The sequence below is a fragment of the Leucoraja erinacea genome, chromosome 11 (genome assembly GCF_028641065.1).
Source record: "Leucoraja erinacea ecotype New England chromosome 11, Leri_hhj_1, whole genome shotgun sequence".
NCBI lineage: Eukaryota > Metazoa > Chordata > Chondrichthyes > Rajiformes > Rajidae > Leucoraja > Leucoraja erinaceus.
This window is the reverse complement of record NC_073387.1, coordinates 18,581,007-18,608,676: the sequence shown is the minus strand read 5'-3', so window position 1 is coordinate 18,608,676 and position 27,670 is coordinate 18,581,007.

Here is a 27,670-nt window from a genome sequence, read left to right as displayed (position 1 = left end):
TGAGGTGAATGTGAGGAGAATTTGGGGCAAAGTTTATAGAAGATGTGTGGTGCAGGCTTTTTTATGCAGAGAGGCTTTTGGATGGATACATGGAATGGAATGGAGGGATCTGGATCACGTGCAGGCAGATGAGATCAATTTAGCTTAGCATCATGTTCGACACCGACATTGTACTTGTTCTTTGATCTATGTTCCATGGAACCTTTTACACTTGGACCCAACTGAGAATTTTGCAGTTCTCTGCTCCAGAGGGCTGTGTTTATTCTATCATCAAATGTGTTCAAGACTGTAATGAAGAGATATGGGGATTGAACAGCAGTTGAGATACAGCATTGTCCATGATGCTGAAACACAGTGCAGTTTTTGGAGCGGCTTCACGGCCCTCTTTAGCATTGTATGTCGTTGATTTCCTTCTACAATATTTATCATGCTGGTCACCTTAACGAGGCTGTGCTGGTGTTTATGTTCCATTTGGACCTTTGCCATGATCTATTACCAAACTCCATCAGCATAAACCGTATCATGGAAGTGGCTGCACTTAAATGTATTTCACTGGAAAGCATTAGGTCTGTGGCTGTGAAACATGCTATATAAATGCAAGTCTGTTTTTTTTTACTGTATTATGTAGATCTCTGGCTTCCTCTGAAATACATCAATGCTTTATCAAGAGTGCAAGTAATGGGTTTGATTGCTTTTGGAATATAAATCACTTTTGATTTAAACTAAAAATCTTTTTGCACACTCCCACCATCGACCTGCTTCCTATTGCTGAGGTTTGATCCTGTAAGTGGCTAAACCCCAAACATAACGGTTGTTTTATGTGCTGCCGGATAATGGGCATTAAAAGACTGTCTGAGTCATAGGGAGAGAAATAGAGAGAATGAAAAGGGGGGGGTTAGAGAGAGAGAGAGAGAGGGGGAGAGAGGGGATAAAGCGGGGAGGGAGAGAAAGGGGTGAGAGGGGGAGAGAGGGGGAGAGGGAGAGAGAGTGAGGGAGAGAGATTGTGTGTGAGAGAGAAAGGAGAGGGCAAGAGTAGGGAGAGAGAGGGTGAGAAAGGGAAAGGGAGAGAGAGAGAGCTTGAGAGAGCAGAGAGAGAGAGAGAGAGAGAGTCAGAGAGTGAGAGGACGAGAGAGAGAGAGAGAGAGAGAGAGAGAGAGAGAGAGAGAGAGAGAGAGAGAGAGAGAGAGAGAGAGAGAGAGAGAGAGAGAGAGAGAGAGAGAGAGAGAGAGAGAGAGAGAGAGAATAAATCAGAGAGGGTATACAACACACTAACAAGCATTTCAACCCACCAAATCCACACTGACCATCAAACCCATTTAACAGTAAATATATTTTGATCAAATGTATTCTCTTCACATAGCCATGTATTTCCCCTCCCCCCTCCAAGATATTCTTCCTCCTCCCTCCATTCTGGCTCAGCTGGTCACTGACTCCAACGTTTCTGTCTCACCCGCTCTACTCACTTTGGCTTTGTTTGTGTTTCCTTTTCAAGGCTGACCATTACTTCATTGATTCACAACATCCACGTATCCCAGTCGCTGCTCCCTCAGATTGCTTGGATCTCTTTGTTCCTTATCTCTCACTCTCTACCCCTGTGGCCTGATTACTTCATGAACCCTTAGCTTCATCTCTCCTCATCCTCTCCCTTTGTCTCGGTTCCCACTGCCTGACTGAGATGAACATTAGGGTCAAATCTACACTCATATCCTGTGTAGTTATTGCAAGAAGAAAAGCCAAGCAGAGGCCCAATCTGTCTTCCTGGATGAAGCATTAAAGATCTTATCACCTCTTATTGAATAAAGGGATTGGAGTTCCCACTGACATCCTATATATTATTTATCACTTAACCAGCATTAAGAAAACAATTATAACTTGACAGCACTTTGCTGGATATATTTTGGCCTTGCACTATGGCCTGGTGTACCTAATATAACCGATAATTTATTATATACAGTCTCTCTCTCTCTCTTTCCCTCTCTCTCTCTGGGTGTTGGCCAAAGGACTGGTTTCCAGAGGGCTAGTATGGACATTGTGGGCCAAATGGATTCTTGGGCTGACACTCAGTCACTGAGGCCTGGCAGCTCAGGCATGGCGGGCTGGCAGCTCGGAAACTGCCAGATATTATGCCCAAAGGTGACAGACTCTGTGAGAGAGAAGGGGGAGAGGGTGGAGAATCAATTTCAGACATTTTCATCTCTTTTTACGGATCACAGCAATGAAGGAGGAAAGTCTATCCTTGCATGGATCTCTGGAGCGCTAGTATGGGTGTTGTTGGCTGAAGGCACTGGTTTACAGAGGGCTAGTATGGACATTGTGGACTGAATGGAATCTTGGACTCGCAGTTCAGAGTGTCATGGCTGGTGGGCTGGCAGTTCACTAAGTCATGGCTGGTGGGCTGGCAGCCCAGTGACTTATGGCTGGTGGGCTGACAGTTCAAGCGGAGTGCAAGGCGGGCAGCAAATCCAATCTCAGAGCACTTCAAGCAAGAGTGCAGGGCGGGAAGCAAATCCAACTCACAGCACTTCGAGCGGAGTTCAGAGCGGGCAGCAAATCCAATCTCACAGCACTTCAAGTGGAGTGGAGGGCGGGCAGCAAATCAAATCTCACAGCACTTCAAGCGGAGTGCAGGGCGGGCTGCAAATCCAATCTCACAGCACTTCAAGTAGAGTGCAGGGCAAGCAGTAAATCCAATCTCACAGCACTTCAAGCGGAGTTGAGGTTGGGAAGCAAATCCAAACTCACAGCACTTCAAATGGAGTGCAGGCCAGGCAGCAAATCCAAACTCACAGCACTTCAAGCGGAGTGCAGGCCAGGCAGAAAATCCAATCTCACAGCACTTCAAGCAGAGTGCAGGCCAGGCACCAAATCCAATCTCACAGCATTTCAAGTGGAGTGCAGGCCGGCAGCAAATCAAATCTCACAGTATTTCAAGCAGTGCAGTGCAGCCAGGCAGCAAACACCAACACTCACACACACACACTTCAAGCACACACACACACCCCCACCTCAGACAACACCACACACACACTCACACACACACACACACCCTCCACCTCACACAGCAACACACACACACACACACACACACACACACACACACACACACACACACACACACACACACACACACACACACACACACACCACACACACACACACACACACACACACACACACACACACACACACACACACACACACACACACACACACACACACACACACACACACATCACACACACACACACACACATCACATACACTCACACACACATACACACATACACACACACACTGACACACACACCATATATATGACTAAAATTTATTGAATACTCAAACGGCTGAGCGCAGCCCCTCCATTGTGAGGCTTCCACAGTCAGCGGCACTTCCGCAATCAGTGTGACCCCTGCACTTACCGGAAATTACGCAATCAATGTGGCCTCTGCACTCACCGGAAATTACGCAATCAGCGCGACTTGTCCACAAAGCGGAAGTCACGGAAATGAGCGGGACTTTTGGACTAAATATTGACTGACCTAATAACGCATCTATTCCTTCCAAACACAGTCGGGTCGGGCCTAATAAAGCATTTATTCCTTCCAAACACAGTCGGACATAATAACATCTTTATTCCTTCCGAACACATTCGGACCTAATAAAGCATGTATTCCTTTCAAACAATGTTGGACCTAATGAAACATGTATTCCTTCCAAACACAGTAGGACCAAATAAAGCATTGCAGTTTCAAGCACAGGCAGGGCAGTAGACCAAACAACTCATGGCATGTCATGAAGGCTAAACAAATCATTTATTGCAAGCACATAAAGGGTTAAAAAAGCATCATTCATTGCAAGCACATTGCTGGGTAACAAATTATTTATTGCAAACACATTAAGGGTTAATCACATAAAGCACATAATTATATATATATAACTAAAAGTCTCATCTTGACCACTTCCTGTCTGCGCTGCATATTGAATTTAGAAAAAATGCTACCATATATCGCTATGATTTTTGGCCACCTCACTCACAGTCCTCCTCCACTGAGGCAGCCCTGAGGATATTTCCGATCGATTAAAAATAAAAAAAGTTATGAGTGTTTCAAATACCTAAAGATCAGCTGATTGGTCCTCTTGCCTGTCAATCTCCACGATAAAGGTAACGATATAAAACCATGGATGCCTGGACGTGAGTCAGCTGAAGATCGTGAGGGAGAGTCCACGACTGTCATTCTAATCTGTGAATCAACAGAACTGTGAGTCTGCAATGTACTTGCTTGATATGCGGCAAAATTGGATTTGCTGTCCTGCACTTTGCTTGAAATGCTGTGAAAATGGATTTGCTGGCCTGCACTGCTTGAAATGTTGTGAAATTGAATTTGCTGGCATGCACTCTGCTTGATATGCAATGAAATTGCATTTACTAGCCTGCACTCTGCTTGAAATGCTGTGAAATTGAATTTGCTGGCCTGCACTCTGCTTGAAATGCTGTGAAATTGAAAGTGAGAGTCAGTGAGTCCAGTCTGTCCAGGCTGTGAGTCAGTCTGTCAGTCCAAATGCCATGAGTGTGTCAGCCAGTCCATAGGCCATGTTAGTCCAGAGGGCGTGAGTCAGTGAGTGAATCTGGACGCCATGACTAGGTTGCTCACCACCCCCTCCCCCACTAACATCCTTCACCTCAAAGTGCTGCCCTCCGCCTGGCTATAGGACACTCCCCCTACTGAAGCTGCCCCCATACCCCGCTGCAGAACACCCTCCTCCCTCATCATCCCACGCCCGCCCCCGCCTGAAGCCATCCCCCGCCCTCGGCTGCAGGACATTTGCCACCCCACCCCCACCCCACCATCCTGACAGCCCCAGCCTCAAAAAAATGTTTTCCACAAATTCCTCAGTGTTCGGTAACGACTGAAATTGTCTATGGGCTGCTTTTTCTACATCATGTCAGGAAAAGGGACAAAAAGAGCTTCAGGATGGTCAAGCAAGCACGTAAAGGGAGTTCCCGAAGCAGCAATAATCAGAAGGGAACAAGAGATGCAAGAAGAAACATCTCAACGTCTCGCAGATGACTGAGAAAGAAGACAACGAAGAAAGGATCAAGAGGCGCAAAGAAAACAAACTGAACATTTTGAGGATCAACGAGAAAGAACGCAAGCACAAGGGATGAAGAGATGCCACAAAGAAGAAGTGAATGTCTCAAGGATCGACAAGAAAGAACACAAAGAAGGGATGCAGAGATACAAACAAAAAGAACTGAATGTATCAATGCTCAACAAGAAGGACCACAAAGCAGTAGGGATGAAGGCACACCACAACGACAAAGTGAGCATCTCAAGGATCAACGAGAAAGATCGCAAAGAAGAAGGGTTCAAGAGACAGGGGATGAAAAAAATAAAAGACTGTCTGAACAGCAGGCCAGAGATACAACAAGACAAAATGCACAACTGGGAAGGAGAAATCTTTCTGCTGATGTGGGGTAAAATGATGAAGGTTTGCCCTCGGTGTCGAGCATACCGTTTCCCTGGAGAAACCAACAACTTTTGCTGCATGAAAGGTCACGTGACCATTGCTCCTCTGCAGGCACTGCCTGATGAACTCATGAGATTGTATACTGTTGACACACCACAAGCAAATGAGTTCAGAAAGAATATTGGACAATACAACTGTCTCTTTCATCTGACATCATTCGGTGCCAAGGAAGTCGTGCTGCCTGGATGGAATCCTACAGTGATCATTCAAGGCCAGGTTCATCATTGCATTGGTTCGTTGATGCCTGGACCAACAAAGTCAATTCTTGCAGATCTATTTTATGGAGTTGAAAAAAGGATCTCAAACCAGATTAATGAGAAACTTGGAACCGCCAAAGTTATGCAATGGAACAAGGATGATTGTGGAAAAGCTACACAATCATCTGATTGTTGCAAGAATCAAGATGGGAGCCTTCAAAGATGACATTGTTCTCACTACAACGATAGCACTCAATTTAACATAAGGTGAAGACATTCCACTTCAGCGGACCCATTTCTCCATTCAATCAAGTTTTGCTATGACGATCCATAAAGCGCAAGGACAAACAATGCAGAAGGTGTTTATCTACATCGACATCATGAGTAAGTGAACTGCCAGCCCACCAGCTACAAATGACTGAAGTGCCAGCTCACCAGCCATGACTTAGTGAACTGCCAGCCCACCAGCCATGATTCACTGAACTGCGAGTCCAAGAATCTATTCAGTCCACAATGTCCATACCAGCCCTCTGGAAACCAATCCCTTCAGCCCACAGCACCCATACTATAGCTCCAGAGATCTGAAGGGATAGACTTTTCTCCTTCATTGCTGTGGTCTGTAAAAAAAGATGAAAATGTCTAAAATTGATTGTCCACCATCACTCCCTTCTCTCTTACAGTCCGTCACCTGTTTTGGGCAGAATTTCTGGCAGTTCCTGAGCTGCCAGCATGCCAGGTCTGAATTACTGAGCTGCCAGCCTGCCAGGCCTCAGTGACTGAGAGGTGAAATATTACATTGGGGGACCAGCCCTCCCATGTGAAGCTGAGACACAACGGGTCCCACTTAGTCAAGTATAATATATATATATATATATATACTATATATGTATATATATATGTATATAAATAAATATATATATATATATATATATATATATATATATATATATATATATGCATTTGCAATTCCTTGTTTCTACCAGTATATATATATATATATACACATTGGTTTACACAAAAGAACAGAGTGCTGGAGTACCTCGATGGGCAGCATCCCTGGAAAAAAGGGACAGGTGACCTTTCACAAGTCTGGACCCTTCCTCAGACTCATTGTAAAACAAGAAGGCACGGGACAGAAGGATTGAAGAGTTGCAAATTGCAAAAGGCCTAGGAAGGAGAGGGAGGGTGGAAGATGGGGGGGGGGGGGGGGGGGGGGGGATGTAGAGGAGAAAAGCAAAAGGGGGGGTTGGAGAGGGAGGGTGGAAGATAGGAGGGGGGGGGGGGGGGGGGGGGGGGGGGGGTGTAAGAGAAAGGTTTTCCTACAATTGGATAATTCAATGTTCATACTGTTTTCATAGCTGTAGGTGTGTAGGAATGAACCACAGATGCTGGTTTAGACCAAAGATAGACACAAAATGTTGGAGTAACTCTGCGTAACTCAGCCATCAGTCTGAAGAAGGGTTCCAACCCAAAACGTCACCTATTCCTTTTCTCCAGAGATGCGGCCTGACCCGCTGAGTGACTCCACAATTTTCTGTCTATCTTCATACTGTTCATATTAATTTAGTTTAGTTCAGTATAGTTTAGTTTAGCTTAGAGATTCAGACCATCATGTCCACACCAACCAATGATCACCCGTACTCCAGTTCTATCCTACATGCTAGGGTCAATTTAGAGAGGTCAATTAACCTACAAACCTGCGCATTATGGAATATGTGAGGAAACCGGATCACCCAAAGAAAACCCACACAGTCACAGGGAGAAGGTACAAACGCCGCACAGACAACACTCAGGATCAAACCCGGGTCTCTGGCGCTGTAAGGGAGCAACTCTCCCACTGGGACACCATGCCCCATATTATTGTTGTGTTGTGCATTAATGTACCTATGAAGCTGGAGCAAGTAATAATTTCATTGTTCTGGTCGTGGTACATTTGACAATTAAACATTCTCAGATGAGGGATCTTGAAACATACAATATACATAAAATACAAGACATTAGGAGAAGAAATAGGCTACACAACTGGCATGTCAACCGGAGCATTTGGGGAAAACCCACACGGTCATGGAGAGAATGTATAAACCCTGTACAGACAGCCCCCATATCCATGATTGAATCTATGTTTCTGGCGCTGTAAGGCAGTAGCCCTATCACTGCTCCACCATGCCGACTTATCTTTATTCCAATGTTCTGGAGGAAATTAGTCACATTCCAAGTTTAGTTTAGTTTATTATTGTCACATGAGCCGAGGTGGAGTGAAAAGCTTTTTTGTTGCGTGCTACTCACTCAGCGAAAAGACTACATAATTTTGACCAACAATCTCACCGTTATTAGACAGAATTGAACAGTATGAAGAGACATTTGCCCTTTTTATTTTTCTATTTTCCCCTCCGATTCCCTTTGAAAAGTTATTTTTTAACTTTTAAGTACTGAGATCCTAAAATATCCCATTACCGATATTGAATTACAGATAAACATGGCAGTTAGCTTTTATCCTGCAACATGACAGGAATGATAAATAGGTGAACAACAGGATAATCTGTTTGTAATGGTGTCGACTGAATGATGATTGCTAACCACTGCACTAAAATACTACCCTGTCCTTTTTAGAATTGTGCGTTTTGATCAACTATATTCACTTGAACAGGCAAAATGGGCCTTGGTTTAATATCTCAACAACAGCAATAATTTATATATATGAAGCGCTCTTACAGGCAGCAAATTGTTCCAAGGCACTTTGCAGAAGCATTATCAAACAGAATTTGACACCGAACAATGCTTGGATATATTAAGGCTGGTGATAATACGCCAGGTGTAAGTTATAGATTTTAAAGGTACTTAAAGGGGAAAATAGAGGTGGAGTTCTTAGGAAATGGGGCTGTGAAAATTGAAGGCTGGATAGAGTCATTGAGTCATAGAGTCATATAATCATACAGTGAGGAATCAAACACTTCAGCCCAACTTGCCCATGGCGACCAACATGCCCCATCTACACTAGTCCCACTTGCCTGCATTTGGCCCATATCCCTTGAAACCTATCCTATCCATGTACCTGCCTAAACAACCTCTTCCAGCATCTCGTTCAATACACCCACCACCCTTTGTGTGAAAAAGTTACCCTTTGGGTTCCGATTAAATCTTTCCCCCCTCACCATAAATCTACGTCCTCTGGTTTTTGATTCCCCTTCTCTGGACAAGAGACTGTGGTCTTACCCAATCTTTTCCTCTCATGATTTTTTCCACCTCAATAAGATCACCCCTTAACCTCCTGCACTACAAGGAATAGAGTCCTAGCCTGAACCATCTCCCCAAATAGCTCAGGCCCTCGAGTCCTGGCAACATCCTCATAAAGCTTCTCTGCACCCTTTCCAGCTTGACAACTTCTCTCCTATGACATGGCACCCAGAACTGAATACAATACTCTAAATGTGACCTCACCAACAACAACATAACTGCAACATGATATCCTGACTTCTAAACTCAATACTCTGACTGATGAAGGCCAATGTGCCAAAAGCCTTTTAAACCACCCTATCTACCTATGACGCCAGTTTCAATGAAGTGATTGCGATGGATGCCATTGATTGAAATTCATAGATAATCATGGAGTATGATTTTGAGCACCACATACATCTGAGAGGGTGGTACGGCTGGTGGAGGCTGTGGAGAAAGGAAGGGCAATGGAAGGGTCTGATGCCACATTGAACATGTCACCATAAAGGAACTACTTAATTTGGGAATCATCTTGGTCATAAGTCATAGGAGCAGAATTAGGCCATTCAGCCCATCGAGTCAACTCTGCCATTCAATCATGGCTGATCTATCTTTCCCTCTCAACCCCATTCCTCTGCCTTCTCCCCGTAACATTTGAAAACCTTACTAATCAAGAACCTGCGAATTTCTGCTACCAAAAATACCAATTGACTTGGCCTCCACAGCTGTCTGTGACAATGAATTCCACAGATTCACCACCCTCTGATTAAACAAATTAGTCAGATAAAATGTAACCGATTAAACAGTACGTCCTTTTATTCTGATGCTATGGCCTCTGGTTTTAAACTCTCCCACTAGTGGAAACATCCTCTCCGCATGCACTCTAATCAGGCCTTTCACTATTCGATAAGTTTCAAGGGGATCTCCCCTCATCCTTCTAAACTCCAGCAAATACAGGCCCAGTGCCATCAAGCGCTCATCATGCGTAAACCCAATCATCCCCGAATCATTCAGAAACTGCATGCCTGATAAATGAATGGGAGATGGGGTCAGCTAGCACATAATAGAAAAGTATTAAATAGCCACAAAAAAACAATTAAACCTATGAGCGGCACAGTGACGCAGCTGATAGAGCTGCTGAATGACAGCAGCAGAGACCTGGGTTTGATCCTGACTACGGGTGCTATTGTACAGAGTTTCTTTCTACTTTCTCCTTGTAACCACATGGGTTTCTTCTGGATGCTCCGGTTTTCTCCCACATTCCAAAAACGCACAGGTTTGTAGGTTAATTGGCTTCAGTAAAAATTGTAAGTTGTGCCTGGTGTGCAGTATAGTGCTAGTGTACCATGTGATCACTGGTTTTTATAGGCCAATTGGACTCTGTAAATTGCCCCTTGTGCGAAGGGAGTGGTTGAGAAAGTGGGATGGCAGGACTAGTGTGAACAGGAGATCAATAGGTTTAGTCGAAGCAGGTCGTAGTAGGTCAGCATGTTTCTCGTAGATAATCAAAAGCATCTGAAGGTAATCGAGGGTAGTCATGAGGTCGAAGGAAGTCTTCTAAGTATTCGAAGGAGGTCGAGGCTGGTGAGCTGCAGGAGAAGTGTTCAGAAGGAGAGCACTGCCAGAGGTGAGCGGGCCGGCAGAAGGAGCTGAGGAGGCGGCCGGTTCGGCTGTCTGGTCCCGGCGACCCGCGAGCCCACTCGTAGCCACCCATAACTACTTCCACTCCCTGGCCAAATCCGCGAACAAATGGTCCCACCTGCTGCGCCTTCTCATCCATACGCCTATCCAATTTATTTTTTAAATGAGCGCCGGAAGCTCATTCCACACCGCTACAGCGTTCCCCCTCATATTAAAACTTCTGAGGGAGTCATGCCTGTTTGTATGAAAAGCTTGTCCCAGACCCTCCCTCCTTCTCCCCCCTTAACGCTCCTAAAGCCTGTGCAACCTGACCCGGGCCAGACTCCGTTGAATGAGGGAGTTGCCAAACGCTCCCTCCTAAAAGGAACTCCTGCCTGTGCTGACCCGGGCCAGACTCCCCACACGCTGTAAAAGGAACTCCCCCCCCCCCCCCCCCAGCAGCGCTGTCCTTTTACAGTCGCTTCCCATCAGCTGGCAGCAATGAGGGTAAAGGGGCTGTCCCACTGTACGAGCTAATTCAAGAGTTCTCACGAGTTTCGCCTGATTTGAACACAGAGAATTACGGGAATAGCCGCTCGTAGGTACTCGGGGCTCTCGAGGACATTTTTCACCGTTTGACCTGTTTTTACAAAATGTTAAATGGTCAGCTCAACATAGATTACAAGACCTACACCAAACCCAAACCAATTAGGAGCAGACGAGGGCATTCGATCCAATTTGTGATCCCAGCTACAAAGACAGATGTGTACAGCAATTCGTTCTTCCCCCGCACAATTAAAGCATGAAATAATCTCCACCCTACTATAGTTACCTAACCAGATGCAACTAAATTTAAAGTAGCTCTTTTTTCCCCAATAACCCTTTCTGGCTTAAGTCCTCCCTCCACCACCTCCAGTTTAAATTCCAAGAACCAAGAACATGTTGAAAAATCTTCACGAGTCTGCATGAGCTTACCGTGTATCCTGAGTACCTGCTGTTAGCGTTACGAGCCGCTAAGAGACGTCCCGAGCTCCGACGTACCCGCTACGTACATTCTACGTACTTACCACGAGTTTGATTTTTTATTAAAACCCGGGGGAACTCTTGAATTACATCGTATAGTGGGACAGGCCCTTTAGACTTGGTTATCCCTCAGTACAGCAACACCGTTCTTGATGTTGCTGTACTGAGGGATAACAAAGTCTATCTTTCTTGACTAACAACCTAACCTTCAGCCTTCAAGACGCAGTTACATTTTCGTGCCTTATTTTTGGGTAAAAAATAGCGTCTTCATTGCCGGAAAATACGGTATATAATTGTATGATATCTTGATACTTAATTGTATGATGTCTTATATTCTCATCCAAATTGTTTTAAGGATAATTGAATGCACAATTTGGTAAATTTGTGATTGTCCATATCTAAATATTTAATAGCATTGTGGGTTTAAAAACACATGATCTTTACATTTGTTTGGAGGCATTTGAGATGGTGTAGCATTTATTTTATCAATGTTAATTTTGTATCTATAGTATGCTGGGATGATGAATGAGAAATAATAATGAACAAATGAAACGTTCCAGTTCAGAGATGCACAGTAGGATATCACTTGCTTTAAACAATAAAATGTAGTTATGTTTTTATTCCTTTTCTCCAGAGATGCTTCCTGACCTGTTGTGTTGCTCTAGTATTTTGTGTCTTTCTTCGGTGTAAACCAACATCTGCAGTAAACCAGTGCCACAGTGGTGTCATGGTAGAGCTACTGCCTTATTGCGCCAGAGACCCAAGTTCGATCCTGATGACGGGTGTTGTCTGTACAGAGTTTGTACATTCTCTCCGTGACCTACAAGGGCTTTCTCCGAGATCTTCCACACTGCAAAGACGTACAGGTTGTAGGTTAATTGGCTTGGTTTAAATGTATAAATGTAAAACTGTCTTTAGCGCGTGTAGGGCAGGGTTAATGTGCAGGAATCGCTAGTTGGTACAAACTCGGTGGGCCGAAGGGCCTGTTTCCACGCTTTATCTCTAAAACTAAAACAAAACTAAGAAACTAAACTAGTAAGGAATTTGGAACTACATTGTGCCACCTCCACGTTTTCAAAGCAAGAAATTACAGTCAGGCTGAAGCTTGAAATCTCGACTCCAACAAGGCCAAAATGAATGGAATGGATCAAAGAACACAGGACATAAACAACAGCAATGGTCCATTGGTTGTCTTCGGATTGGATAGTAAAACTGATTACCTGGAAGATGGGACTGTTGTCTGAGGAGAAATGAAGTCAACTAGCTTCGTGCATGTGAGCACCGAGAGGAATGTGTTGTAGAGTCATACAGCACGGAATCAGGCCCTTCTGCCCAACTTGTCCTTGCAGATCAAATTGCCCAAGCTAAGCTGGTCCCATTTGCCCTCAGTTTGCCCTCAACTTGCCCATATCCCTCCAAACCTTTCCTATCCAGGTATCTGTTCGAGTGTCTTTAGTTCAGGCTGTTGAGATCTGGCAACATTCTCATAAATCTTCCCTGCCACCTTTCCAGCTTAACAACATCTGGTGCTAAAGTTGCTGCCTTACAGTGCCAGAGACTCAGGTTTGATCGTGACCTCAGGTGCTGACTGTGCAGAGTTTGTATGTCCTCCCTGTGACCGTGTGGGTTTCCGCCCAAATTCCAAAGATGAGCAGGTTTCCTGCCAAATTCCAAAGATGAGCAGGTTTGTAGGTTAATTAGCTTCTGTAAATTGTCTCTAGGGCGTAGGATAGAACTTGTGTATGGGTGATCGATGGTCAGTGCGGACTCGGTTGGTGAAAGAGACTGTTTCCACGCTGTATCTCCAAACTTAACTAAATAAAGTCCTAGCCTGCACAACCTCTACCTTTCGCTCAAGCCCTCCCCAAATCATGGCAACATCCTCGTAAATGTTCTCTGCACCCTTTCCAGATTAACAACATTATTTCCTATAACTGGATGACCAAAAGCTCACATAATACTCTAAATGCGGCCTCACCAATGTCTTGGACAACTGTAACCTCCCAACTTCTATGTTTAAGAAAGAACTCCAGATGCTGGAAAAATTGAAGGTAGACCAAAATGCTGCAGAAACTCAATGGGTGAGGCAGCATCTATGGAACGAAGGAATAGGTGACGTTTCGGGTCAACACCCTTCTTCAGTCTGAACTCCCAACTTCTATATTCAATATCATTTAAAGTCTCTTCACACTTCAGTAATCTAAGACTCAATGCTGCTGATGCAAGAGATGTACTGGCTCCTGGAATTTTACAAAGCTAACAATTATAGTTCTGGCAAAGCTTTTGGCCAGATCAGCAATGCAAGCCATCTGTATTTAATTTAATTGACTCAAATGACGAAAAGATCTACATGGGTCCATTGACCATTAGATCACTCTCAGTTTTTGTTAAATGCTGTGTTAGAACATTGAACAATGCAGCACAGGAATGGGTCCCTTCAGCCCACAATTTTAGTACTGAACATGATGTCAAGTTAAACTGATCTCATTAGTCTGTAAATAATTCATATCCCCGCACTTAGTTCATGTTCATTAGTTATAGGAGCAGAATAGTAATATTAAACGAGAACTTACCAGTTTGAAGTTTGATCTTGATTTTATGAGGAGTTACGATGAGCGATTACGTGAAGAAGGGCCGTCCGTCTGCGTGCGCGTCAATCTTCAATCTTGTTATTAAACATTCGTGATCCAGCATCTGTCACCATGTTATATCTACCTCGTAGATTTCCTAAATATTCCTCTCGATACACCAGTGCCAAACGAGGTCCGACAATCTGTCGTAAGATACAGATTTTACACCCCCCTTGTTAATGGATATATGCCACCGCAGTGGTGTTATCAATCTGAATTTGAACAAGCACCGGTTGCATATCGTTACAGAGAACCTTGAGTCCATATTGTGCCCCAACAATTCTGGGTAATTGATTCCATGTGTTGGGGAATTACAGACTCCTGCTCATTCCATCTGCCCCTACAGCTTTAGACTGTGTTGGTGTTTCCCCCATCCTTAGCCGCTTGCATAGGTCTGAAGAACCCTCGATGGCTTTCGAGCAAAATTTCCCTGAGCTGTCTCCCATTCGTTATCCACCATAGTTATTCAACAATGGCCTCTGCTGGCAATTCATAGTTTGCCAATTCGGCCTGCATGTAATCTGAGTGTTCGTTCCTTTGCTTGCTGTAAGTTCTGGTAATGCAATGGCCCGTACTGCTGGGAATGCAGCTACTATTTTCCAATTACACTCGCTGTTTGACTGATAGATGGGTAGAATTTGACTATCAGGTCATTGCAGGCTTAATTCATATTGTCGTTTGCCCCTAGGCAAAGTCACCAACATATTTACTGTTTTTTATAGTAGATTCTAGGTAATCAATTACCCTTGTAGGTGTCAATTTTGATTTAACTGGATGGATGAGGAAACCAATTCTTTCAAACAGGGTTTTGGTTTGCTTGACTGATGCTTCTGCCAATTCTTGGTGACTCCAAAATGAAAATGTCCTCCAAATATGACATTACTATGTGGTTTTGAGTCCTTTGTAGTCCCAGAATTGGTTTCCGTAGTTTAGTCAATAGTCTAGGAGCTGATGTCAACCGATTTGGCAGAGCCATGCCATCCAGTTAACTTCAAAGCACCCGCTGAGTTTCTCCAGCAATTTTGTGTAACTTCAAATATCTTCTGTTCGTAATGAATAGACACCGAATAGTATGCATCTTTGAGGTTGATGCATGCCATGTGACCATTTTATAGGAAGCTCCTATAAAACAGTAGTTAGACCGTAACAAAAAATTGCTGTTTCAAAAAGTCTGTACTGCACACATGAGTTAAACCTGGATGAGTTAAACCTGGATCCTCCATCTGTCAACTGCCCTGGAAGGCAATCCTGCCCAAAATACTGGGCCTGCCTTGATGACAATTCCGGTCCGAGTTCCAAGCCTGCTTGGAACCTATGTATGTTGTGCAGTAAAAAATAATCACATGTTGTTATCTGTTTTTTTAAAACCAGATCTGAAATTCATGTTATTGTCATTTTGAACAAAAACACAAGAGTAAAATTACTAACTGGTCCACAATCCCTTGTTCCAGTAAACCCAGACCCACCTACCTCCATGGCTACCGGTGGTCTTGTGGTAAGCCCAAAGGCCCCTCATGCGGGTTCCTTTTCTCCCCTTGATTGGGAGTTGGACTGGTAGGAAGTGTGGATTCCATGTTTCTCCTGACCTCTGCTTGGGTCTTGGTCTGAAAACCTTATCATACTGAGCCTGCCTTGTCGGACAATTCTGGCCATAATTCTGAGTCTGCCTTAAAAGACGACTCTGGTCATATTTCCGTGCCCAGCTTTCAATCTACCACCGGCTTCAGTGAACTGCTTACCCCCTATGGAGGTGTGGGGTGTGTTGTCGCCTACTGATGAAGTTTGCTTGTCGTTGGTACCTTGATTGGTCTGACAGCTTTTGCTTCCTTCTTCTGGTCTTACCTGAAGAGAGGATTCGGCGGCTGGTTTCTCCAAAGTCACCCTGATAGCGATGTTCCCTTGCCGGCATTTGTGCGGATATTCTACCAACTGCTGTCTCTTGAGGCCATTTGCATGTGCTTCAGTATGTTCATACTTTAATTCGAGATCAGTTACCTACTGATCTCGAAACCAAATTTTGTTTGAACGTTATGTGAGGTTCAAATGACAAATAAATGGTATTATATAGTATTGTAATTCGAGATCAGTTACCTACTGATCACTCACACTCCCCTCCATTGAGAGTGAGATTTGTAGGTAGCCCTGAAAACAGGTGCTGCCGCAGGCCCCTGAGGAAACCTGCACTGACATGGCCCCTCCAGCGGGCCTAAATGAGATTCTTGCTTTGGGTCAGACTGAAACTGACCGTGAATGCTCCTCTCCTCAGAGCAGGAGACATTTTCTAGATCTCTATCCAGGAAAGCACCCAGTGGAACCTGGATGATTGCAGAAGTATTTCTTTTCTTTTGTGCTTATTATTTATTTTATGTAAAGCTCTTTGGTGCAAGTTAACTTAAACAGTGCTATATAAGTAAAAGTTACTTACTTACTTCCTTTCTTCTGCTTGTCCCTGGGAAGGTCCCCACCCCCACCACCCCCCCCCCCCCCCCCCCCCCCCCCCCCCCCCCCCCCCCCCCCCCCCCCCCCCCCCCCCCCCCCCCCCCCCCCCCCCTTTTGTACTCTGATTCAGAGTGGTTTCTTCCATATGTACTTCCCCCTCCAATGGGCAAGACATTGGGTTGCCCCATTATGGGAGGCTCCCGGTACTGCCTGCTGCTGTAGGCCTGGGCTGACACAGCTCTCTCCTTAGAGCAAGTCATTGGTGGAGCAACTTCTCCAAAAAGTTGCTCCTATGTGGGAGAGTCGTCCTCAGATGGGTATCCCTTTCCCTCCCCGGGCTCTTCTGAGTCAACGGGTTATTTGACTTGCGGGTGGATTTTCCCGTACTGCAGGACCACCAACGGAGCTCTCCTCCTGCACCAAGTTCCTGCCGGTTCAGCTGCTGGCGCTGTGTCGGGAAACACCATTGCCCGCTTCTGGGAAATGCTGCAGTCTTCGGCAGCCGACTTCCCCGCGGACCGTCTCCTCGACATCTGGGCCCTGAAACTACAAAAAGTTTCAAGCCCGAAAGAACGCAAGTAAGTGATTCAACTTTCCTTACCTGCCCATCCTAACTGCCTGGGAGGACGCAGTGCCTCTGCCAGTCCGTAGCGCGTAGCGTTCAGACGTAATGAGGTGCACGCAGACGGACTGCCCTTCTTCACATAGTCACTCACGTGACTCCGAAATAAAATTAGGCATTCAACCCATCAAGTCTACTCTGCCATTTAATCATGACTGATCTATGTTTCCCTCACAATCTTATTCATCTGCCATCTACCCATAACCCCTGACACCCATACCAATCAAGAATCTGTCAATCTACACCTTAAAAATATTCAGACTTGGCCTCCATAGCCATCTGTGACAATGAATTCCACCGATTCAAAACCCTCTGACTAAAGAAATTCCTCCTCATCTCCATTCTAAAGGTACGTCTGAGGCTATGGCCTCTGGCCCTAGACTCTCCCACTCATGGAAACATCCTCTTCACAATCATGCCTCACTCTATCCAGCCCGGTCATGATTCGGTAAGTTTCAATGAGGTCTCCCCTCATCCTTCTAATCTTCAGTGAGTGCAGGCCTGGTGCCGTCAAACACTCATCATTTATTAACAATCATTCCTGCGATCATTCTCATAAACTTTCTCAGGACCTTCTCATTCGGAAACACATCCTTCCTCAGATATGGGCCCCACAACTGCTCACAAATATTCCAAATGAGATCTAACCAGTGCCTTATAAAGCCACAGCATGACATCCCTGTTTTTATATTCTAGTTCTCACGAAATAAATGCTAGCATTGCATTTCCCTTCCATACTACTGATTCGGCTTCCAAATCTGTTATGCTGCTGCAAGTGAGAATTTCATATTCATTTTTGATGCATAAGACAATTAAACACTCTTAACTTCTGACTTTAGTTTAGTTTTAGTTTAGAGATACAGCGCAGGAACAGACCCTTCAGCACACCGATCCACGCCGACCAGCTGTCTCCGTACACTAGCACTATCCGAAACACTAAGGACAATGTACAATTATTACCAAACCCAATTAACCTACGAATCTGTAGGTCTTTGTAGTGTGGGGGGAAGCCCGATCATCTGAGGAAAACCCATGTGGTCACGGGGGCAATGCACAACTGCTTTTGCAACGTGCTGAAAGGTCATCTGAATTCAAGATGCAGAACATTGCAGAGATGAAAGAAAGATTCTCCTGCGATCTAAAGGTTACAGATCTCTTTCTTTCCCAGATCATCTCAATTTGCATTGTATTTCACTCCATCAGATTTTTTTTACAGCGTGGATACTTGCTCTTCGACCCACCGGGTTGGTGCCGACCAGCGATCCCCGTACACTAACACTATGCTACACATTAGGGATTATTTATAATTTTACCAAAGCCAATTAATCTACAAACCTGTACATCTTTGGACACGGACAAAAGCCACGCAGTCACGGGGAGAACGTACAAACTCCATACAGTTAGCACCTGTAGTCAGGATCAAACCCGGGTCTCTGGTGCTGTAATGCAACAACTCTACCGTTACACCACCGTGCTGCCTGACATAACCATAATAAAGAAGCACAATAAACTTCAATTCTTCAAAACAAATTTTAAAATGCAAAATCTCCCCATCTAGTCATTAACAAGTTTCTGTTTGATGAAACTTGCTCTGTACAAGACAAACTTGCCTTTCTACGTTGCAGCGGTAAGAATGTTTCAGATATCTTCCTGTGGTGTTAAAGAAACAACATCAATGGAAGCCTTCCTTTCTTTTTGTTTGCTGACATCGATTCTAGTTCTAAACCATGAGGTGGACTGATCAAAAAGAAAAAGAATATAAATCCTGGAATCAAGACAAATCAAACAAAAACACATCTTCAGTGATGAAGTCTTTTTAAGATTGATAAGGAGAGAAAGCTCTAAATAGTCCTTGGCGAACTTAATATTGTTTCCATCTTGGCTTGGCTGGTGTGTAAGAACATTTATTTTCGCAGTTTGTTCAATGTATACATTCGAGTATGGTTTTCCCTTCACCGTTCGTCAAAAAGTACTTGATTTTCTTCATTGTTTTCTGTCATCGTACTCAATAATGTCACAGGTTTCCATTCCGTAAGATGGAAGCTAAACAAACTCATTGGCAATGAAGGGATGTACTGTGTGACTGTGTCTACTGTATTCCATTGACAGAAAGTGGGATGCTTTAAAAATGTGATGACAGGAGTTCAGAGCATGCATGTTCCTGTTAGAGTGAAGGACAAGGCAGGTGGGCATAAGGAAGCATGGATGATGATGGAAATGGAGGCTCAGGTTAGGAAAGGTAAATGTTTCCAGCTCAATTCAATGCTGCTTTATTTATCTCTTGTGCGACTGCAGAGTAAAATTATTTTCACATATTTTCGCATGCCATGTTTTGGCATAATTTCCAAAGTCCAAAGTCTGGTCTGTTGGAGTGTGCTCAGTCTACTGGAACGGCTCCAGATCCAGGTAAGCCCCGGGCTCTGGCAGGGCCTTCATCTGTCGCCCACGACTGGATCGGCCCACGAACCAACATCCCTCTCCACACCAGGCCATCTTTGTGTTGTGGGGTCGCTTCCTGTAGCCGACCTTGAAGGTGCTGCAGACATTACCCCAGTTCACCCTCCTACCGCCCTTGCTCCTCGTGTCCATCTCTTCAGCTGCTCCCTCCCAGTACTGCAGTCAGCCGAGCCTTTGGGTCCTTGGGGCAGGTTCACCTGAGGAGGCATGGGACAGGTATCAGCAACTGGGATCAAGTAAATCCCTGGAAGGAGTTAGGGAGGTGAGGAGCATACCTCAGAAGGAAATCAGGAGGGTAAAAAGTGGGCAGGAGATAGAGATGGCACAGTGGCACTAGAGTTGCTGCCTTACAGCGCCAAAGACCTAGATCCCATCCTGACTAAGGGCACTGTCTGTATGGAGTTCACACATTCTCCCTGTGACCACGCAGGCTATCTCCGGGTGCTCTGGTTCCCTCCCACATTCCAAAGAAATACAGGTTTGTAGGTGAATAGACTTAGGTAAAAATTGTAAATTGTCCCCAGTGTGTTGGATAGTACTCGTGTATGGGGTGATCGATGGTCGGCATGGACACTGTGGGCCGATGGGCCTGTTTCCGTGCTATATCTCTGAAGTTTAAAGAGATAGCTCTGGCAGATAATATTAAGAAAATTCAAAGAGATTTTAGAAGTACATTAAAGGAAAGAGGGATGTGACTAGAGAGAGAATAGGGTTCAACAGAAACCAAAGTAGTCATCTCTGTGTGGAGCCACAGGAGTTGGGCAAGGTCTTCAATGAGTATTTCTTCACTGTTTTGATTGTGGAGAAAGACATGAAGACTGGGGATCTTTGGACAGTTAATTTAAATGTTTTGAGGACAGTCAGTATTACGGTCGAGGAGGTGCTGACGTCCTAAGGTGTGCAAAGGTAAATAAATCCCCCGGGCCTGATCAAATATATCGGAGGACACTGTCTGAGGTTAGCAAAGAAAATACAGGTGCCCTGGCTGAGATACATGATCACTATATGACACAGGTGAGGTGACAGAAGACTGGAGAGTGGCTAATGTTGTATCTCTATTTAAGAAGGGCTGCAAGGAACTGCCTGGGAACTGTAGACTAGTGAGTCTAATATCAGGAGAGTATTCTGCAGGCTAAGATATATATAATATATATATATGCATTTGGATAGACAGGCTGATTAGGATAATCAGCATGGTTTTCTACTTTGGAGATCATGTCTTACAAATCAGATTTAATTTTTTGAAAAAGTAACCAAAAAGGATGATGAGGGCAAACACCATTGTATGTATGGGCTTCAGTAAGGTATTTGATAAGGTTCTGTATGGTAGGCTGCTGTGGAAAGTTAGATGGCATGGGATCCAGAGAGAGAGAGCTGACTGGATAGAGAATTGGCAACATAGAAGGAAACAGAGGGTGAAGGTGGCTGATTTTTCAGACTGAAATCTGTGACTAATGGTGTGACTCAGGGATCGGTGTTGGGCCCGTGGTTTATATCAATGATTTGGATTAGAATGTAGAAGGCTTGATAAGTACATCTGCAGCATCCTACTTTTGGAACAGACTTTAGACTTTAGACTTTAGACTTTAGAGACCCTTCGGCCCACGGACTTCGCGGCGACCAGTGATCATCTGTCCACTAGCATTATCCTACATTATCTTACACACCAGGGACAATTAACAATTTTCATCGAAGCCAATTAACGTACAAACCAGCACGTTTTTGGAGTGTGGGAGAAAATTGAAGAACCTGGAGAAAACCCACATGGTTGCAGGGACCATGTACGAACTCCGTACAGACAGCACCCATAGTCAGGATCGAACCCAGGTCTCTGGCACTTAAGGCAGCAACTTTACCGCTGCGCCACCGTGCCGCCCTCGTGTTCTGTATGTAGTTTTCTTTTCCAGTTTTGATCAAAGCTGAAATCTTAGCTTTGTTCACTCTCCCCAGATGCTGCCTGATCTGCTTTCTTCCATTCTGTGCTGACTGAATTTGGAAGTCTGAATGGTTCGATGGTTCTGTATTATCACACGTATCGAGGTACAGTGAAATTCTATTTTTTACATACAGTTCAGTAAATTATTAGTATACACAGGCACAATCCCAGATTAAGTACAAAGTATATAGAAAGCCCACTGAGATGGTATTCAAGAGCCAACAGATTTTGGCACCATTTTCTAAGTCTCAATTGTTGCCGGCCACAATGGCCCATTGCAGCCATTGTCTCCGTCTGGATTGTCCTGCGAACCGTCATCCTTCTCCTCGTCCGGCCTCCGTTCAGCTTTTGAGCCTCAGGGGCTTGCATAACTGACCAAAGGAAAATACATCCTCTTTGCCACTCTGTTCTGGGTATCATTTACTATGATCAGAAATATTAAATATTATAATATAGAAGCAGAGATGTAATGCTGAGGCTTTAAAAGGCACTTGTTAGACTGCATTTGAATATCGTGAACAGTTTTGGACCCCAAATCTGAGGAAGGATGTACTGGCGTTGGAGATGATTCAAAGGAAGCTTATGAGAATGATCCTGGGCATGATTGGATCGTATGAGCATTTGACCTGTGATCGCTGGATAATTTTTAATTTTTAATTGAAAATGAAGGGCCTGGATAGAGTGGATGTGGCTAGGACCTTTACACCAGTGGGAGAGTCTGGGACCAGAGGGCACAGCCTCAGAATAAAATGAGGTACCTTTAGAAAGTGCTGTAGATGAGGAGGAATGTCTTTAGCCAGAGGGGGGTAAATCTGTGGAATTAATTGCCAAGATGGCGGTGGAGGCCAAGTTATTGAGTATTTTTAAAGTGAAGATTCACAGGTTCTTGATTGTGAAAAGAGTGTCAAAAGTTACAGGGAGAAAGCAGGAGAATGAAGTTGAGAAGGAAATATAGATCAGCCATGGTTGCATGGCGGAGTAGACTTGATAGGTCGAATGGCCTAATTTTGTTCCAATGACTTATGTACTTATCAACTATGCCAAATGCTTTAATTTCTTCCTACCTTAATATTAATGACTGATTGTGTTGCTTTTCCCTCCTCTAATGTTCATTCTATTCAAGAACCTCCTGTGGTGTTTATAGCAGAGTGCAAACCGAGACCCACAAGTCACTTATTTTATATTTGAATATCCATTCAACCAAAAGTATTCATTTTTTTTGCACCAGAGACCCATAAGCAATGAGCTCGCAAATTAAAACAAATGGAAATTGAAGCAGCTCTCATTTTGAATATTTGAGATACTTTTGTTTTTCAAAATGTTATTCTGATTTACTTCTGTGTTTTCATTTCTGGTACAAATGTCTGCTGTCAGTGCAATGGGGTTGAAAGGTTATCACTCCTTTCATTCTTCTCTTCCTGGAGTTCTGATTAGTGGGCAACTCAAGAGTCTCATTCTGCTGGGGGTGGTGTTGAAGTGCTGGATGTCTAGTCTCGGACTGAAACCCTGCCTTAAACATCAGCTAGAAATTCATCCTGTAAAGCTAGAATTTTGTTAACATCTAGTACTCTATTTCTTGGAGTGTAGGAGTATGAGGTGTGATCTTATAGGGGTGAATAAAATCATGAGAGGAATAGATCGGGGAGAGTCTTTGGCAGAGAGTCTTGGCCGGAGTATTGGAGTCGAGAACCATAGGTTTAAGGTGAGGTGGGGGGGGGGAAGATTTAATAGGAATCTGAGGGGTAAAATTTTCACACAAAGGATGGTAGGTTCGTGGAACGAGCTGCCAGAGGAGATAGTTGAGGCAGGAACTGTTGCAATGTCGAAGAAAAAATTGGACAGGTACATGGGTAGGACAGATTTAGAGGGCTATGGGCCAAACAGAGATATATTTGACTAGGGTAGATGGGCCATCTTGGTCGGTGTGGGCAAGTTAGGCCGAAGGATCTGTTTCCACGCTGTATTACTTTATGACTTTATGACTATCTAAGTATTGGATTTATGGAACTTGTTTTAGCATAGAAAGAAGCCATTCATCCCCTAGACTATGTCAGCTCCTCTGAAACATATTGGTCAGCCACATTCTGTTGTGTTTCCACAATCCTCGGGAGTTAAAAGGATGAGGGGAGAACTCATTGAAACTTAAAGAATAGTGACATGCCTGGATAAAGTGGATGAGGAGAGGATGTTTCATCCTGAGGGAGAGTCTAGGACCAGAGGTCACAGCCTCAGAATAAAAGGACTTGCCTTTAGAAAGGAGGTGAGGAGGAATTTCTTTAGTCAGAGGCTGATGAATCTGTAGAATTTATTGCCACAGATGGTTGTGGAGGCCACGCCATTGGGTATTTTTAAGGCAGAGATTGTCAGGTTCTTGATTAAATAAGGGTGTCAAAGGTTATAGGGAGAAGTAAGAAGAATGGGGTTGAGAGGGAAAGATAGATCAGCCATGATTGAATGACAGACTCGACGATGACCAAATGGCCTAATTATGTTCCTATGACGTGAACTTACAAATTTATTCCATTCCACTTTCCCCACTTACTGCAAAGTCTTCCCTTTCAAGTAGGGAATTTATTATCTATCGTGGAACTTCCTCTTCAACAGCACATTAACCAGAAGAAAGCTCATAGCCACCTTCACAGGGGCAGCACCGTGGTGCAACGTTCGAGTTGCTGCCTTACAGTGCCAGCGACCCAGGCTCGATCCTGAGCTCAGTTGCTGTCTGTGTGGAGTTTGCACGTTCTCTCCATGACCGCGTGGGTTTCCTCTCGGTGATCTGGCTTCCTCCCTCATTTCAAAGACATGCCAGTCGGTCGGTTAATTGGCCACTGTAAATTGACCTGAATGTGCAGGTCATAGAGTCATACAGCGTGAAAACAGACCCTGCAGCCTAACTTGCCCACGCTGACCAACAAGCCCCATCCACCCTAGTCCCACCTGCCTGCGTTTGGCCCATATCCCTCTAAACCTAACCCATCCATGCACATGTCCCAATATTTTCCAAACGTTGAGATAGGATCTGCATCAACTACCTCCTCTGGCATCTCCTTCTATACACACTATGTGTAAAGAAGTTGCCCCTATTAAATCTTCTCCCCCCTCACCTTAAACCTATATGTGTGGTTCTTGATTAACCTACTCTGGGTAAAAGAGTGCATTTACCCTATCTATTCCTCTCATGATCTTGTACACCTCTTCCTATCCTCCTGCGCTCCAATGAATAAAGCCTTTGACAAGGTCCCTCACAAGAGATTACTGTGCAAAATTAGAGCACATGGTATTGGGGGTAGTGTATTGACATGGATAGAGAACTGGTTGGCAGACAGGAAGCAAAGAGTTGGAATTAACGAGTCCTTTTGAGAATGGCAGGCAATGACTAGTGGGGTGCCGCAAGGCATGATGCTGGGACCCCAGTTATTCACAATATATATAAACGATTTAGACAAAGGAATTAAATGTGAAATCTACAGGTTTACGGATGACACAAAGCTGGGTGGCAGTGTGAACTGTGAGGAGGATGCTATGAGGCAGCAGGGTGACTTGGATAGGTTGGGTGAGTGGCCAGATGCAAGATGGATGCAGTATAATGTGGATAGATGTGAGTTTATCCACTTTGGTGGCAAGAACAAAAAGGCAGGTTATTATCTGGTCAGGGGAGTGGGCGGGACAGAGATAGAATGTAATCAGAGACAGTAAGACTGATGGGAGAACTGGGAAGGTGAAGTGGATGGAGACTGAGGGAAAACAAGGACTATTTGAAGTTACAGAAGTCAAAGTTCATACCGCTGGAGTGTAAACTACCCAAACAAAATATGAGGTGCTGTTCCTCCAATTTGCGCTGGGCCTCACTCTGACAATGGAGGAGGCCCAGGACAGAAAGGTCAGATTGGGGATGGGAGGCAGATAGAGTGCTGAGTAACCGGGAGATCAGGTAGGTTAAGGTGGACTGGGTGGAGGTGTGCAGCTAAATGATGTGGTGTCAGATTAAGAAAAGGGGTGGTGCAACAAGACCTGGGCATGCTTGTACATCAGTCACTGAAAGTAAGCATGCAGGTACAGCAGGCAGTGAAGAAAGCAAATTGCATGTTGGCCTTCATAGCAGGAGAATTTGAGTATGGGAGCAAGGAGATCTCACTGCAGTTGCATAGGGCCCTGGTCAGCCAACACCTGGCATAATATGTGCAGTTTTGGTCTCTTAATTTGAGGAAGGACATTCTTGTTATTGAGGGAGTGTAGTGTAGGTTCACCTGGTTCATTTCTGGGATGGCGAGACTGACATATGATGAAAGAATGGATCGACTGACCTTATATTCACTGGAATTTAAGATGAGAGGGAATCTTATAGAAACATATAAAATTCTTAAGGAACCGGACAGGCTAGATGCAGGAAAAAATGTTCCAGATGTTGGGGGAGTCCAGAACCAGGGCTCACAGTTTACGAATAAGGGGTAGGTCATTTAGGACTGAGATGAAGAAATACTTTTTCAGCCAGAGAGTTGGGAATCTGTGGAATTCTCTGCCACAGAGGGTAGTGGAGGCCAATTCACTGAATGTTTTCAAGTGGAAGTTAGATTTATCTCTTAGAGCTAACGGAATAAAGGGAAATGGGAAGAAAGCAGGAATGGAGTACTGATTTTGTATGATTAGCCATGATCATATTGAATGGCTGTGTTGGCTCGAAGGGCCAAATGGCCTACTTCTGCACCTATTTTCTACGTTTCTATGTTTCTATGCCTCCTAGCCTGTCCAATCTCTCCCTATAGCTCAGGCCCTCGAGTCTTGGCAACATTCTTGTAAATCTTCTCTGCACCCAAAGCACCGTTAGGATGTAGGGAGAGTTGATGAGAATACAGGCAGATTATTGACATAAACTTGATGGGCTGAAGGGCCTGTTTCCACCTCTCCCTCTCCCACTGCATTGGAGGTTTGGTTTCTATCTTGACCTCAGTTAAGATAGAAACCAAAACATATGAATATAAAACATATGAAATTCAGCACAGGAACAGGCCCTATGCCACACAATGTCTCTGTTGAAGATGATGCCAAAAACTAGCTTCATTTGCCTGCACATGATCCATATCTTTTAGTTTAGTTTAGGGAAACAATGTGGAAACAGGGCGTTCAGCTCAACGAGTCCATGCCGACCAGTGATTCCCGCACGCCAACACTATCCTACACGCTATGGTCAATTTGCAATCCTTACCAAAGCCAATTAACCTGCAATCCTGTAAGTCTTTGGAGTATGGGAGGAAACCAGAGAATCCGGGGAAAACCCATGCGGTCACGGGGAGAATGTGCAAACATCGTACAGATAAGCCACGTACTCAGGATCAAAACTGGGTCTCTGACGCTGTAAGGCAGCAACTCTACCGGTGCGCCACTGTACCACCCACCTTCTTCCATTCCCTGTCTGTCCACACGCCTATCAAAAAGCCTCTTAAACACCACTGTCGTATCTGCATCCACCACCACTTTGACTGCCAGCTCCAAGCACCCACTACTTGGAGTGAAAAAACCATGCCCTGCACATGTCCTTTAAACTTTTCCATTCTCATCTTACAACTACAACATTTCCACCCTGATCCACCAGAGAAAGCAATCCAAGTTAGTCCAACCCTTCCTTATAACAAATGTCCTCTAAACCAGGCATTATTCTGTAAACCTCTTCTGCACCAGAACTGCATGCAATGAAAGTAAAAAATAACACAAAACTCTGAAGAAACTCGGCAGGTCAGGCAGCATTTCCAGATAACATGAATCGGTTGCGTTTCAGGAGTGAAGCTTTCTTCAGATGGTCCCCACCCAAATCACCTACCCATGTTCTCCAGAGATGCTGCATGACACTCTGAGTTACTCCAGTATTTTATGACTTTTTTTCAAACCAGCATCTGCAGTTTCTTGTGTCACTGCACACAATGAAGGTCAGTCTAGGAGAATAATTCTGGGTTCAGCAAGCTATTCGTGTACAAACGAAAACAAGAGAACCAAGTCCACATCCAACTTC